The 15,830-nt window shown below is 43.4% G+C and overlaps 1 long non-coding RNA gene across 2 annotated transcripts in view; it reads left to right on the top strand.

The window, feature by feature from the left end:
* Window positions 1-13,518, top strand: part of LOC109908508 (uncharacterized) — a 49,946-nt gene extending 36,428 nt beyond the window's left edge. For both annotated transcript variants that reach the window (XR_002257674.2, XR_004203571.1), the window contains exons 2-3: window positions 10,526-10,702; window positions 10,891-13,518. This is a non-coding gene — a long non-coding RNA (uncharacterized LOC109908508). The remainder of the gene's footprint in view (window positions 1-10,525; window positions 10,703-10,890) is intronic.
* Window positions 13,519-15,830: the final 2,312 nt, after the last annotated feature.

The following is a 15,830-nucleotide window of genomic DNA, read 5'->3' as shown; positions in this document are numbered from 1 at the left end:
CTCTCACGGACAATGGAGAGATGTTCCTCCATGAACAGACTGAAGCACACACTGGATTGTTCCTCTCACACCGCCGTAGCCCAGGAGAGAGCGCTCCCAGACATCAGCATTATACGGTACGCTATCTTCGAGCGGTCCGAGGGAAAAGAAGAGGACTGCAGCTCAAAGATAAGGGAGCTCCTGGAAGAGAAACGCCCGACAGGTACCTGAATCTCCAGTATAGCGCTCCGGAGAAGGTAAGCGGGGTACTTGGGAAGCCGGGATGGGCTGGGGAGACACGCTGCTGACAGTGGGGTTACTGAGAGGCTGGGAGGTTACTGTTGTGGCTGACTGCCTAGTAGACAATCCATGGTATTGCTCCCTCAATGTATTGCATTCTGCCAAGGTCTGGAATCCTTCCATAAGATTTTGAAGTCACTCCTTGTGTCTTCCAATGGTGGCTCCACTGAAGGAGACGGCGTTGCGGCGCTGCTCCGAGTCTGCTGGGTCAGTCATGGCCAGTTCGTACTAACAAGACTCAGGATAAGACCCAGATGGAGACAGTTAGAAACTGAGATGTTTATTACAACACAGGGGGCAGGAAAATGGCAGGTCAAGGGCAGGCAGATGTCAATAAACTAAGGCAGCGTCAATCAGGGACAGAACGGCAGGCAGGCTCAGGGTCAGGGCAGGCAGAATGGTCAGAACCTGGAAGTCTAGAAAACAGAAACTAGAGATACGGGAAAACACGCTGGTAAGACTTGGCAAGACAAGACGAACTGGCAACAGACCAACAGAAAACGCAGTTATAAGTACACGGGATAATGGGGAAAATGGGAGACACCTGGTGGGGAGGGGAGACCAGCACAAAACAGATGAAACAGATCAGGGTGTGACAGTGTTGCCATGCTGGTTAAGTGTGCCTTGAATTCTAAATACATCTCTGACAGTGTCACCAGCAAAGCACCCCCACACCATCACACCTCCTCCTCCATAATTAATGGCGGGAACAACACATGCGGAGACCATCCGTTCACCTACTCTGCATCTCACAAAGACACAACGTTTGAACCAAAAATATCACATTTGGACTCATCAGACCTAAGGACAGATTTCCACCAGTCGAATGTCCATTGCTCGTGTTACTTGGCCCAAGCAAGTCTCTACTTCTTATTGGTGTACTTTAGTAGTGGTTTCTTTGCAGAATTCGACCTTGAAGGCCCGATTCACGAAGTCTCCCCTGAACAGTTGATGTTGAGATGTATCTTTTACTTAATTTATTTGGACTGCATTAGAGGCTGGTAACTCTAATGAACTTATCCTCTGCAGCAGAGGTAACTCTGGGTCTTCCTTTCCTGTGGCGGTCCTCATGAGAGCCAGTTTCATCATAGAGCTTGATGGTTTTTGTGACTGCACTTGAAGAAACTTTCAAAGTTCTTGAAATGTTCCGCATTGACTGACATTCATGCCTTAAAGTAATGATGGAGTGTAATTTTCTCTTTGCTTATTTGAGCTGTTCTTGCCATAATATGGACTTGGTATTTTACCAAATAGGGCTATCTTCTATATACCACCCCCACTACCTTAAAAAGGAAATAAATTCCACAAATGAACTTTTAACAAGGCACACCTGTTAATTGATATGCATTCCAGGTGACTACCTCGTGAAGTTGGTTGAGAGAATGCCAAGAGTGTACAACGCTGTCATCAAGGCTAAGGGTGGCTACTTTGAAAAGTCTCAAATAGAAAATATATTTTGATTCGTTTAACTTCTTGACGCTACCCATCCCGTTAGCGGGATCATTTTAGCATAGCGCCACAGTCAATATTACAAAAAAATATTCATATTCATGAAATCACAAGTGCAATATTGCAAATAACAGCTTAGCCTTTTGTTAATCCACCTGTCGTCTCAGATTTAGAAATTATGCTTTACAGCGAAAGCAATCCAAGCGTTTGTATAAGTTTATCGATAGCATAACATAACATTATGTACACTAAGCATTAAGTAGCTAGGTCACGAAAATCAGAAAAGCAATCAAATTAATCGTTTACTTTTGATCTTTGGATGTTTTCACTCACGAGACTCCCAGTTACACACAAATGTTCCTAAAGATAATTTTTATACCCAAAATACCTCCGTTTGTTTGTAGCGTTATGTTCAGAAATCCACAGGAAAGAAAGGTCACGACAACACAGACGTATATTCCATATAATATCCATAATGTCCACAGAAACATGTCAAACTTTTTTTATAATCAATCCTCAGGTTGTTTTTAAAATATATATTCGATAATATATCAACCGGGTGTGTAGGTTTTTCAAAAACACCGGGAGAAACAATGGCCGCTTTACTCTATAGCGCAAAACTCACTCTGAGAGCCCCCACCTATCCACTTATGCAATGTGATCTTTCACGCTCATTTTTCAAAATAAAAGCCTGAAACTATGTCTAAAGACTGTTGACACATTAGGGAAGACATAGAAAAGGAATCTGGTTGATATCCCTTTAAATGGAGGATAGGCATGCATAGGAACAGAGGTTTCAAAATAAGAGGCACTTCCTGATTGGATTTTCCTCAGGTTTTCGCCTGCAATATAAGTTCTGTTATACTCACAGACAATATTTTTACAATTTTGGAAACTTTAGAGTGTTTTCTATCCTAATCTGACAATTATATGCATATTCTAGTTTCTGGGGCTGAGAAATATGCAGTTTCAAATGGGTACGTTTTTTTAGCCAAAAATGAAAATACTGCCCCCTACACGCAAAAGGTTAACACTTTGTTGGTTACTACATGATTCCATATGTTATTTCATAGTTTTGATGTCTTCACTATTATTATTAGGGTTTTTCTTTACTTGTAGAAAATAGTACAAATAAAGAAAAACCCTTGAATGAGTAGGTGTGTCCAAACTTTTGACTGATACTGTATGTGATTGTATACAAATGTAAGCAAGGTTTGAAATGATTATGTTTTAATCAAATATATCTGTTTGGGCTTCTTGCGGTCAATTTGCAGTATTCAAATTATTTGTAATTATGCGCTGTGCCTTGGTGGTAATAAAGAGAGTTTAAGAGACAAGAAAAAGGACTAAAGCACAAAAAAGGGTGAGTACTGAATGACTAATAAAAAAAAGTGATAGAAGAGGACTGATAGAAAAAAAGTGAGGTAAGAAACTGAAAATGGTATTTTACTGAGGTGAGAAGCTGAAAATACCTCCTGTCTCCACACCTCTACGTGGAGGTGAGGTTTCCCCCCTCATCTCATTTACACGTTGCTCTGGTGTTGGGTGTAGAGCTAGGTCTCTGCTCGGATCGTGACCTTACCAGCACTACTCTCTCTCTCTATCGCTCTCTTTCTTTCATTCTCTCTCTATCTCTCCCTCTCTCTCTTTCATTCTCTCTCTCTTTCTCACACACTCCAAGTGTTGGATTGAAACAGACTGACCAGGCCTTGTAGAACTTGTATGCATGGGATACTGTCTGGCTGGCTGGCTGGCTGACTGACTGGCTGTCTGAATATATGCATGAGACTGTCCGACTGACTGTATGCATAGGACACACTCGTGGCCTGGGCAGCTGCTAGTCAGTCAGCCAATCTCTATATCTCTGTCCATGGTGCTGGAAAGACACTCTGCTGGAAAGAGCACTGACCTCCCATATACAAGGCCCTTGTATTTTAATTTAAAACGGTACACGGACTCTCATCCAGAGCCTTTTACATTCAGTCACTAAGGTCCCATATTGAATAGGTAATCTTTCAGTCTATCTCGGACCAGAAATGCATGAAACCCAAAGCTCTGCCATTACCGTTCATTTTAGGTTCTATTTTGTGACTCAAAATTACTTGTGACTGAGAGTGTCTCAATGAAGGGTGTTGAAGCTCAGGAGATCTGATGATAGATCCAGAATGATTTTTCTCCAGGATATTAATCAGGTAAATAAAGAAAGCACGTGAATGACAGGGTCATTAAAGCAAGTAGAAAGTGTCTACAAGGAACCATTTTATCTGTGTGGTAATTTAACAGAGCTGTTGGATAGCGATCATGTTTCAAAATAAATATTTTGAACTTGATTATAGAGGGAAATGCAGTTAGTTAAAGTCCCTGTGAGTATTTTTCACAATTTATGATTTATTCCTTTAATTCTAGTGTTAGTGTATCCTGGACTTTGAAGACATTCCCTGTCAGAAGCCTATTCAACTCTCTATGCTTTAATAGCAGTGTTGTAAACAACCCTTGACCTACTTGTCATTCGATCGAGGGCTTTTATATTACCTGGCATTAGTATTGTGTCTAATACACAGTACACACCACAGAGGTTGTCTGATGAAACAAGCCTATGTATTCTATAGGTCACCATTTCTATACAGAATGATCCTTCCCAACCAAGACCTAGTGGGGTCATTATCCTAAGCCTCCACTGCAGATGTTGTGCATTAGTCAGGTTTGGTTCAAAAGTGACCTATGGTTAGAATAGGTTAGGAGAAAAAAAACTATATTCCTGATGTATACAGTAACATAAGATATTCCTTTTCAACTGTCATTGATTGCCCTAGATTTTGGTCTGACACACATCTGAAGCAGCCATCTCTGGCTAAGACAAACATCTCTGCAGAACAGACCTATTTCCTGTCTGTCTGCCAGCCAGCCCTGGATAACATAAACATCGCTGGAGAGCAGTAGGTCTGTCTGTCTGTCTGTCTCTGTCTCTGTCTCTGTTTCTGTCTCTGTCTCTGTCTCTGTCTCTGTCTCTGTCTCTGTCTCTGTCTGTCTCTGTCTCTCTTTGCCCTCCTCTCAGTCCTGTTGTCTCCTGCCTATAATGTGTTCAGCAGGCAGACCGAGACAGGCCTCTCCTGAAATCAACACAGCCATGAAGGCAGCTGTAGACATGTCAATGCTAATTGCAGCTTGTCCTCCCTCCTTCTGGAAGCTCGAAGGGCCACACAAAGAGCAGCTGTAACATGCGGAGGCCTAAGAGGGGAAGAGGAAGAAATTGTCCTGCCTCCCTGGACACCTACACACACTCTTAACATGCTGAAGACAGAGGACAGAGCTTAACACACACACACCAGATAGACACACATTCACATCGACCCCCTACTGTCTCTCTGTAGTGGGTGCCAATTGAAAAGCCTGGGAATGTGATGTGTTGTAGTACCCTACTGAAGTGCCTGGGGTGAGTTATCTAGTATCCTATTGAATGTAAAGCAATTTCAGTTGGAGAAAAACTCCATATGGAACTAATTATTGTTATTTTTGTTATGAAATAGGCCGGGGCTGTCACATCCTGACCTTAGAGCTTTTTATGTCTCTATTTTGGTTTGGTCAGGGTGTGATTTGGGTGGGAATTCTATGTTCCTTTTTCTATTTCTTTGTTTTGACCAGGTAGGGTTCTCAATCAGGGACAGCTGTCTATCGTTGTCTCTGATCGGGAACCATACTTAGGTAGCTTTTTCCCACAGTGTTTTTGTGGGTAGTTATTTTCTGTTTTGTGTTTCTGCACCTGACAGGACTGTTCCGGTTTCCGTTCATTCTCTTTGTGATTTTTGTTATTTAGTGTTCAGTTGAAATAAGAGTATGAACACTTACCACGCTGTGTTACAGGGGTTGAGTACAAGAGGGAGAGATTCAACATGAGATAATGGCCGTCATTGTAAATAAGAACAAATTCTTAACTGACTAGCCTAGTTAAATCAAGGTTAAATACAATTGTGTAGGGAGACAAAGACAGGATGAGTGGGAGTGATCTACAAGTGGAGGAGCAGGGAGAGAGAAAGATAGAAGGCAAGCATTGTGAAGTGAGATGGTTAACAACTGTTGACAAAGGGCCGTCTTGTGCATGCACACGTCTCCTTACCCACGTCAGAACAATCATAACTGCTGTGTCGTTATGTTGACATGGTATGAGGACTTACCAATCCTCCCACCCTATGGCAGTCAACATGTGACCAGTGATATGGAAGAGAGGTGTGTGTGTGTATGTGTGTGTGTGGCCCCTCAATATGGTTGTTGAGACAGAGATTGGGATTCTACTAAAGGCAGTGGGTTATTTCAAGAGAACTGAATACTGACAGAGACATAGAGGGAGAGATAGAAGAGGGAATGGGTCGTTTGGACTCATGTTTGCTTACCAGAGGTGTTTTTTCATCCGTTGCCATAGAAACAGCAGCTCGATGTGTGCATTTGTGTGTGCATATATTTGTTGGAAATGTGTGTAGAAATGAATGTGCACATTGTGCTGTTTTTTTTTGTGTGTGTGTGTCAGGGTTGGGCTCAATTCAGAATTTTATTGAGAATGCCTCATAAATTAAATTCTTGAATTTTAATTTAACTTTGTAGTAGTAAACAGGATACAAATTTGGATGAAAGGAAATTGAATTAAAATTAAAATTAAAATGCTGCTATTCTATATTAGGTGTAGTCTACAGCCGTGGCCAAAGGTTTTGAGAATGACACAAATATTAATATCCACAAAGTTTGCTGCTTCAGTGTCTTTAGATATTTTTGTCAGATGCTACTATGGAATACTGAAGTATAATTACAAGCATTTCATAAGTGTCAACGGCGTTTATTGACAATTACATGAAGTTGATGCAAAGAGTCAATATTTGCAGTGTTGACCCTTCTTTTTCAAGACCTCTGCAATCCGCCCTGGCATGCTGTCAATTAACTTCTGGGCCACATCCTGACTGATGGCAGCCCATTCTTTCATAATCAGTGCTTGGAGTTTGTCAGAATTTGTGGGTTTTTGTTTGTCCACCCGCCTCTTGAGGATTGACCACAAGTTCTCAATGGGATTAAGGTCTGGAGAGTTTCCTGGCCATGGACCGAAAATATTGATGTTATGTTCCCCGAGCCACTTAGTTATCACTTTTGCCTTATGACAAGGTGCTCCATCATGCTGGAAAAGGCATTGTTCGTCACCAAACTGTTCCTGGATGGTTGGGAGAAGTTGCGCTCGGAGGATGTGTTGGTACCATTCTTTATTCATGGCTGTGTTCTTTGGCATAATTGTGAGTGAGCCCACTCCCTTGGCTGAGAAGCAACCCCACACATGAATGGTCTCAGGATGCTTTACTGTTGGCATGACACAGGACTGATGGTAGCGCTCACCTTGTCTTCTCTGGACAAGCTTTTTTCCAGATGCCCCAAACAATCGGAAAGGGGATTCATCAGAGAAAAATACTTTACCCCAGTCCTCAGCAGTCCAATCCCTGTACCTTTTGCAGAATATCAGTCTGTCCCTGATGTTTTTCCTGGAGATAAGTGGCTTCTTTGCTGCCCTTCTTGGCACCAGGCCATCCTCCAAAAGTCTTCGCCTCACTGTGCGTGCAGGTGCACTCACACCTGCCTGCTGACATTCCTAAGCAAGCTCTGTACTGGTGGTGCCCCGATCCCGCAGCTGAATCAACTTTAGGAGACGGCCCTGGCGCTTGCTGGACTTTCTTGGGCGCCCTGAAGCCTTCTTCACAACAATTGAACCGCTCTCCTTGAAGTTCTTGATGATCCTAGAAATGGTTGATTTAGGTGCAATCTTACTGGCAACAATATACTTCCCAGTGAAGTTCTTTTTGTGCAAATCAATGATGACGGCATGTGTTTCCTTGCAGGTAACCATGGTTGACAGAGGAAGAACAATGATTCCAAGCACCACCCTCCTTTTGAAGCTTCCAGTCTGTTATTTGAACTCAGTCAGCATGACAGAGTGACCTCCAGCCTGGACCTCGTCAACATTTACACCTGTGTTAACAAGAGAATCACTTACATGATGTCAGCTGGTCCTTTTGTGGTAGGGCTGAAATGCAGTGGAAATGTTTTTTGGGGATTCAGTTCATTTGCATGGCAGAGGGACTTTGCAATTAATTGCAATTCATCTGATCACTCTTCATAACATTCTGGAGTATATGCAAAATGCCATCATACAAACTGAGACAGCAGACTTTGTGAAAATTAATATTTGTGTCATTCTCAAAACTTTTGGCCACAACTGTATACAAATATATACACCCCGTGGCCAGTTTATTAGGTACACCCGTCTAGTACCGGGTCAGACCCCCCCTTTGCCTCCAGAACAGCCTGAATTATTTGGGAATGTAAAGGTTGCTAAATTGGTATCAAAGGACTTAACATTCCCCACACCGTTACACCACCGCCACCAGCCTGTACCATTGACACCAGGCAGGATGGGGCCATGGGCTCATGCTGCTTACGCCAAATCCTGACTCTGCCATCAGCATGACGTAACAGGAACCGGGATTCGTCAGACCAGGGGATGTTTTTCTTCTCCTTATTATCCAGTGTTGGTGATGGTGTGCCCTCTGGAGCTGATTCTTCTTGTTTTTAGCTGATAGGAGTGGAACACGGTGTGGTCGTCTGCAGCCATAGCCCATCCGTGACAAGGACCGACGCGTTCCGAGATGCCGTTTTGCAACCCACTGTTGTACTCCACCGTTATTTGCATGTATGTGGCCCACCTGTTAGCTTGCACAATTTTTTGCCATTCTCCTTTGACCTCTCATCAAGGAGCTGTTTTCATCCACAGGACTGCCGCCGACTGGAAGTTTTTGTTTCTCACACCATTCTCAATCAACCCTAGATACTGGAACTGGCGCACCTGGCACAGACGATCATACCATACCATACCATACCATACCATATCATACCATGCCATACCATATCATACCATGCCATATCATACCATGCCATACCATACCCTACCATGCCATACCATAGCATACCATGCCATACCATATCATACCATATCATACCATATCATACCATACCATGCCATACCATGCCATACCATACCATGCCATACCATATCATACCATACCATATCATATCATGCCATATCATACCATGCCATATCATACCATATCATACCATATCATGCCATACCATACCATATCATACCATACCATATCATGCCATATCATACCATACCATATCATACCATACCATGCCATATCATACCATACCATGCCATATCATACCATATCATACCATACCATATCATGCCATATCATACCATACCATATCATACCATATCATACCATACCATGCCATATCATACCATACCATGCCATATCATACCATATCATACCATACCATGCCATACCATACCATATCATACCATACCATATCATACCATGCCATGCCATATCATATCATACCATACCATATCATACCACACCATATCATATCATACCATACCATACCATATCATACCATACCATACCATGCTCAAAGTCGCTTAGATCACTTGTTTGGCCCATTCTAACGTTCAGTCAAACATTAACTGAATGACTCGATGCCTGCTTTATACAGCGTGAAATGGATCGCTAAAAAGAGCGACCCATTTTCGTGAACGGGGTGGTGTACCTAATGAATCTTGTACATCAAACATCAAACAGGTTGTTGTATACACGAACATACAATATTGTTGAATCAGTTGATTTTTAGGTCAAACTGTTAAAATAAATGATCAAGGAAAACAAAACCTGTATGCGAATATTCTACGTTATTATATTTCATGAATATACTACATTTCCCATTAGTTTAATCTTGAAGTTGACCCTGAGACCTTCAAAAAGAAGCCAAACAAATTAAATGGTTGGTGGAAATATAATTAGTTATTCTAAGGTTAAAAGAGTGTGTGTGCGTGAGTCAGGAAGCAAATTCAGGGAGTGAGTGTTTTTAAGAAACTAAATACAATGAACATGAAACACAAACAAGGCACCAACATGAAAACAGAGTCAATAACACCTGAGGTTAGAACCAAGGGGAGTGACAGATGTAGGGAAGATAATCAAGGAGGTGATGGAGTCCAGGTGAGTGTCATGAGTCACAGCTGCGCGAGACGATGGTGACAGGTGTGTGGGATAATCAGCAGCCTGATGAACTAGAGGCTGGAGAGGGAGTATATGTGACAGAGTGTAATTTATTTGAATTGCACTGAATTAAATAATTATTCCGGCCACTCATATTCAAATTCTGCATCCTGCGGGGTGTGGCCAATTTAATTTGAATTTCAACTCATGAGTTGAATGGGAGTCAATGTCAAAATTCTGAATTGAACCCAACCCAGGTGTCTTGTGTGCTATAAGAGTGTGAGACATGGGATGTAATTCTGCAAAACAGAACTACAGCAGTCACCATGACAAAAGACAGACAGACAGACACACAGGCAGCCAGTATGTACAGCGAGAAAGGTATTCTTGTGTCCAGCCATGCTCCAGATGAAACTAGCAAACGGATCAGGGCCATCTGAACTGCATGATGTCTGATGAAAACAGCCCTGTGCTTTCTGAGGTGGAACATTAAAAAGTAAATGGCCTATGAGATTTTATCTGTTTTTAGTTGTTGACACAAATAGAAATAAACAAGTGAGAAATCTGTTGTAACGATAGTACAAGGACTCCCTCCAGTGGACAAAAACGGCACTAGAAAAGAGTTGATCCTGACCATGTGATCTGAGCAGTAGAACTTTTGGGTGTGAATATATAATTGATTTACTGTCTCTCTCTTCCCCCTCTCCCAGGCAGCAGTTGCAGGGTCTCTGATCCTGAGGAGATGACGGAAGTGGTAGAGCCCAAGCTGGACTTTGCATCCTCGGGTCGCTCGGGGAGAAGGAACGCCCTACCTGACATCCTGGGGTCACCGGCTGGGGTCAACCCCACTGACCTTCCACTCAAACTGGCCGAGCTCAACCTCACAGGTGGGTTAGTTCAGCCTGACTCAAATCCATGAAGCTCCACCACACAACCACTGTCTCGTGGCCAGGTTCCAGGCTGTCTTCGCAAAGAGCCTTTTAACCTCACGGGTCTTTCCTGGTCAAATAAAGATGAAATGAGGTGAAAAATGATAACTAACTGCAGTCTTATGTGTCTATCTCTCTGTGTCTAGATGTTCAGGGAGAAGCCCAGTCTCCCACGGCGGAGGAGGCCCCATCCCCCCCAGAGAGCTCTGAGGGGAATGAGGGATCATAAGGCTGCCTGGTGGGGGTCTAACTAGCCCCAATGTTTACCTCTTGTGAGGCTGATGAGATAACTGTAGGAGAGGAATGGATGGGTAGGACGATACAGAAGGACCCATGAAGGAGTGGTGGGCCCGTTTGAACAGCAGCTGAGCTGCAGACAGTGATAAGCAGAGAAAGGGTGGGAGAGAAGGTTAGAAGGATGGACAGAGAACCGTCTCTATCACACAATCTGAAAAGACTTAAGAAGAGCGTTGGTGTGTGTGGGTGTGTGTGTGCGGGTGGACAGATCACCTCTACTCCTACACACACTGCCATGAGAAACAAAGGACATACGCTGATTATATACTGCTGTGCAAAACGGAGAACTCTCAATTGAAATTTTTTTTAAATGTCCTGCTGACGTCTATAACAGGTCGGAAGATGGGCGGATCCTAGTGGCCTCTAGGGGTTCTGAGCTTTCTGATTGTTTTGGAACATATAAGGGGATAATGTATTATAATGTACTAGAAATGTTTGAAGAACGAGGGGAGAGTGGGTTAACTGTATAACAAGGGGCAGCTGGCTTCCTCTTTCACACAGACATTTGATGTAAGTATGAATTCCGATCTGAGACTTTAATGCGGATGGCAGCGTGGTGTGTACAGCAGATATGGGTTTATAAACGTTGTTAGTGGTTTTGATGACAACCAATGGGGCTATCATGCTAATGGGTTGAGATGAAGACAATGACTGATGTGTTTGTGACCTGAAGTGTTGATGTGTTTGTTTGCAAAGGTTAGCTAGAAGCTGATGCTAATGTTTTGAGTAGGTTGGACAATCCAATCCCTGTCTTTTAAACATTCCTGACATCCACCTAAAATGGTTTCTCACTGCCAACCATGTACTGTTAAAACACTCCTCTGCTGTTGGTGTATTTCTATCCCGGATTCATCCCAGCTCAGACTTTTCTGTTTCCATCTACGTGGGCCGGCACCCGTGTCTCACTGGACCATGGCTCCAGTGGACCTGCACTCACTTGGAGCCGGAGCCAGGCCGCTGGTACTTCTCAGATGGCATTTACATAACAATGGCTCACTGTGAACTTTAACACCTTCTCACAAAGCTGCTGTTTGGATTGTGCAGCGGTTGTTGAATTCTGCTCTTCACAAGTCCTCAGTGTCAGCGCAATAGCTATGGAAACACACTGGCTAGAATAACATAAGGGTGTATACACTCTTGTAACATTGGTGTCATGGTTGAAAAAAACAGCATGTGACAACTGCTGTTGTGTTAATCTATTCAGCTCAAGGCTGTCTTTCGTTAAAAGGCTTTCTGTTTTCCCAGACTCCTCTGAAATGTGCCTGGTAGCAGTTTACATGGAAACCTGTTTTGTTGTGTTCTATAGCTCTGTGTGAAGTGTTGTTCAACAGTATTTGGGCCATTGACACATACATGTAAACACCTATTTTTTTTTGTTTAGTAGAAGACGTGCCGACCAGGTGTGTACAGCACAGAGAAATGTCACATTTATAACCAGAACACTACTAAATGTTACCGATTGTATACGCTCAAAGACGAATACCACCCACGCCCACAGCAAGGCCTTGGAGATGGAACGCTTGTGCACATGTTTCCCAGTGTGGTCGGCATATGCCTGTGGTCTGGGCATGGGAGCAAGCACCAAGCAACACCGCCACCAAAGTGTTGCATCATGTCTGGAGATGGCAGCATCCTTTCTGCCTCCTTCTGCTCCACTCAGCCACAGACGGACTGGGACCATAAATCAGCCCCGGCATTTGTAACACACAGGCCCTTTTTTCCCCTGGAGGCCCCTATTGTTAGCCAAATAATGGTCATTCTGCGTTAAAAAAAACAACAACAATTTAGACAAGCCCACTTGGCTAAAGATAGACCATCTGGCATTTTCCCGAACTGCCCTATGGCCAGTCCGTGCCTGCACTACGCTGCCGGTCTGAGAGGACTTCTATCTCTTACTCATCAAAACAATAGAGCTAGAAATGCATGATCGCAACTGACTGATGATACAGTTTGAATATGAACACTGAGGACCAGATGCACGGTGAACAGAAGGACCGACATATACAGTACTTAGTAATGCCAATATATATATATACTGTTTAACACAGTACATAATACCAGTTATTACACTGCAGTTGTATATATTGTGCTATTACACATGGAGTTTATTTACTATATGTACATATTCGTATAGTGAATTAACATTCACTATACAACACAAGAGACTGAACATTCTGTATTATCAATCGTCTTTCTATGAAATGTTTGGGCTGTGGGTATCTATGTGTGGTTTTGTCTCAAACGCAAGCAGCTGAGGCTCTAATTCGTAATGTACTGCACTGATTACTGGAATCGTTCATGTGATAACTCAAGGTAAATGTTTATTCTATGGGGAGGGAAAATCTGAGGTGTGTCTCGTAGTGTCATCTGTTCTCAGTGGTGGTATGTGCAGTACATTTTCGTTAGCATAATTCCACATGTCGATTCTGTCAGGTGGGTAGGCAACATGCCATAATAAATCCACAAAGCTTTCCCTAGATTATTGGTGTTGGGTGTGTTTTTTTGACGCCAGCGATGGTTCTACAACTTCAGCCCTGCTGCAAACCCAGGAGTAACATTCTGTTGAGCATATTGGAAGGTTTATTGGATCACCTAAATACCTAGTTGGAAAATGTCATTATTTTAGTAAAACACCCACTGGACCTAACTGGTTCCAAAGACATTACAAGCAGCTTGTCAGTGATGCTGTGTGGTTGTGTAATATAATATAGTACTGTATGTCCACCAGGGGGAACCATTTCCTCACTAACCATCCAAACTTCAGCATGTCGGCTTGATGTGAGAGCCTCTTTGTTATGTCTGGGGCACAAAGAGACATTGTCTGGAATAATAGGCGTAACCAGATCGAACACAAATATTTTCTGTCTTAACCTAGAGCATGTTATACTACTACTGCACATACATGGTTCGCCCCCAATCCATCAAATATCATTTTCATCACAACCAATGAAAATGGTTGGATGCTGAGTGTTGAGTTGCTGACACACCCTGTGTTGTCCTGATGATTGCTCTAGTCTAGAAAGTGAATATGTTCTGCTAGGATCTAACACCTCTATTTTCTGCCTGCCTGCCTGCCTGCCTGCCTGCCTTGATTACATCAGCCGACACAGCCTTACAAAATACAGACAACAATTAAAACATCACCCATCTATCACCTATAATAACAGCTAGTGCCAAGCTAGGTTCTCCTCCTCTCTCTGCCACACCACCTAAGTCCCTCGCCTGTGCCGTTGCCATGTAACTTGTTGCTAGGTAACCAGGGTGAAGCCTTGCCCCAGTGTATTGTATTGATCCTCCCAAGCCAAAGGGACACATTCATATTTGAGGAGTTGCCTGTGTCTTTCTGCAGTAAAGGGTGGAGCAAAGCATTGTCCCATTTTTAACTCCGGTGATATCCATGTTGTGTGTGCAGGCAAGATAAGCAGCCTGGGATGGAGACTATCAGTACTAAGACTGAGGGAGGAAGGGAAGGAATGGGCATGATAGATATGCTGTGTAGAGGAGCGATGTAATGGTCATGTAAGTGTACGATTACTAGGGCACTGACACTTCTCCAAATAAGAGTTGATCAGTTATCAGATGTCCAAGAATCTATGACTACACCAGCGCTAACTCGAAACGACTACATCATAGAAAATGTCGGCCAGTCTACACGCAACATGAGAAGAGGGAAGAGAAGGCACTCTGTCTATATTAAGTTGCAGTAATGTAACTAATAGATGTGATTAAACCATAAACAAATACAGAGGCAGATTGAGGAAATTGACTAATGGATTTTCTGAAATGCATTGTGGTTCAATTACTATCAGATTACAGTAATGTAACTAACATATTTTAGTCAAGCTTTCCAATACTATTTGATATAAACTCAATGTTTTCCCCTCCCATCCATCCCTAAGTCTATGGTGTAGAACCAGGATTGCTGCATCACCACTCTGCATTACCAGGGCATGTCTGATAAGATTGTATGAGAGGATGATCTAGAATTCAGACAGACAGAGGGGCTAAGAGAGATAGCGACAGAGAGAGACACAGACAGACAGGCAGAGAGAGAGAGTGAGAGAAAGAAGGAGATCTAGAACAGTTGATCAGGCTGGCACTGGGGCCATGGAGACGATGAGAAGGTCAGAGAGTGTGTGTATGCCAGCCTGTTCAGAGCAAAGTAGAGTGGAGCAGCCTTATCACGTGTAGCTCAACGTGCCATCCATACCCAGCACTGCCTCAGGAGGAAGAAGGAAAAAGAGAGGGAGGAGAGAGAGGAGGGGGGGGGGGAGAGAGAGAGAGAGAGAGAAAAACATAGAGGATAGAGAAGGTAAAGGGAAGCAGCAGAAGACCGAGAGAGAGAGACAGAGACAGAGAGGGAGAGAGAGAGAGGGGAACATAGAGAGGATAGAGAAGGTAAAGGGAAGCAGCAGAAGCCCGGGAGAGAGAGAGGGGAACATAGAGAGGATAGAGAAGGTAAAGGGAAGCAGCAGAAGCCCGAGAAAGAGAGAGAGAGAGAGAGAGAGAGAGAGAGAGAGAGAGAGAGGGGAACATAGAGAGGATAGAGAAGGTAAAGGGAAGCAGCAGGAGACCGAGAGAGAGAGAGACAGAGAAAGAGAGACAGAGGAACATGGAGAGGATAGAGAAGGTAAAGGGAAGCAGCCGGAGGCCAAGAGAGAGAGAGAGAGAGAGAGAGAGGGGAACACAGAGAGGATAGAGAAGGTAAAGGGAAGCAGCAGGAGACCGAGAGAGAGAGAGAGAGAGAGAGAGAGAGAGAGAGAGAGAGAGAGAGAGAGAGAGAGAGAGA

Source organism: Oncorhynchus kisutch, linkage group LG17 (assembly GCF_002021735.2).
Source record: "Oncorhynchus kisutch isolate 150728-3 linkage group LG17, Okis_V2, whole genome shotgun sequence".
Taxonomy (NCBI): domain Eukaryota; kingdom Metazoa; phylum Chordata; class Actinopteri; order Salmoniformes; family Salmonidae; genus Oncorhynchus; species Oncorhynchus kisutch.
This window is presented reverse-complemented; position numbering and strand designations above follow the sequence as displayed.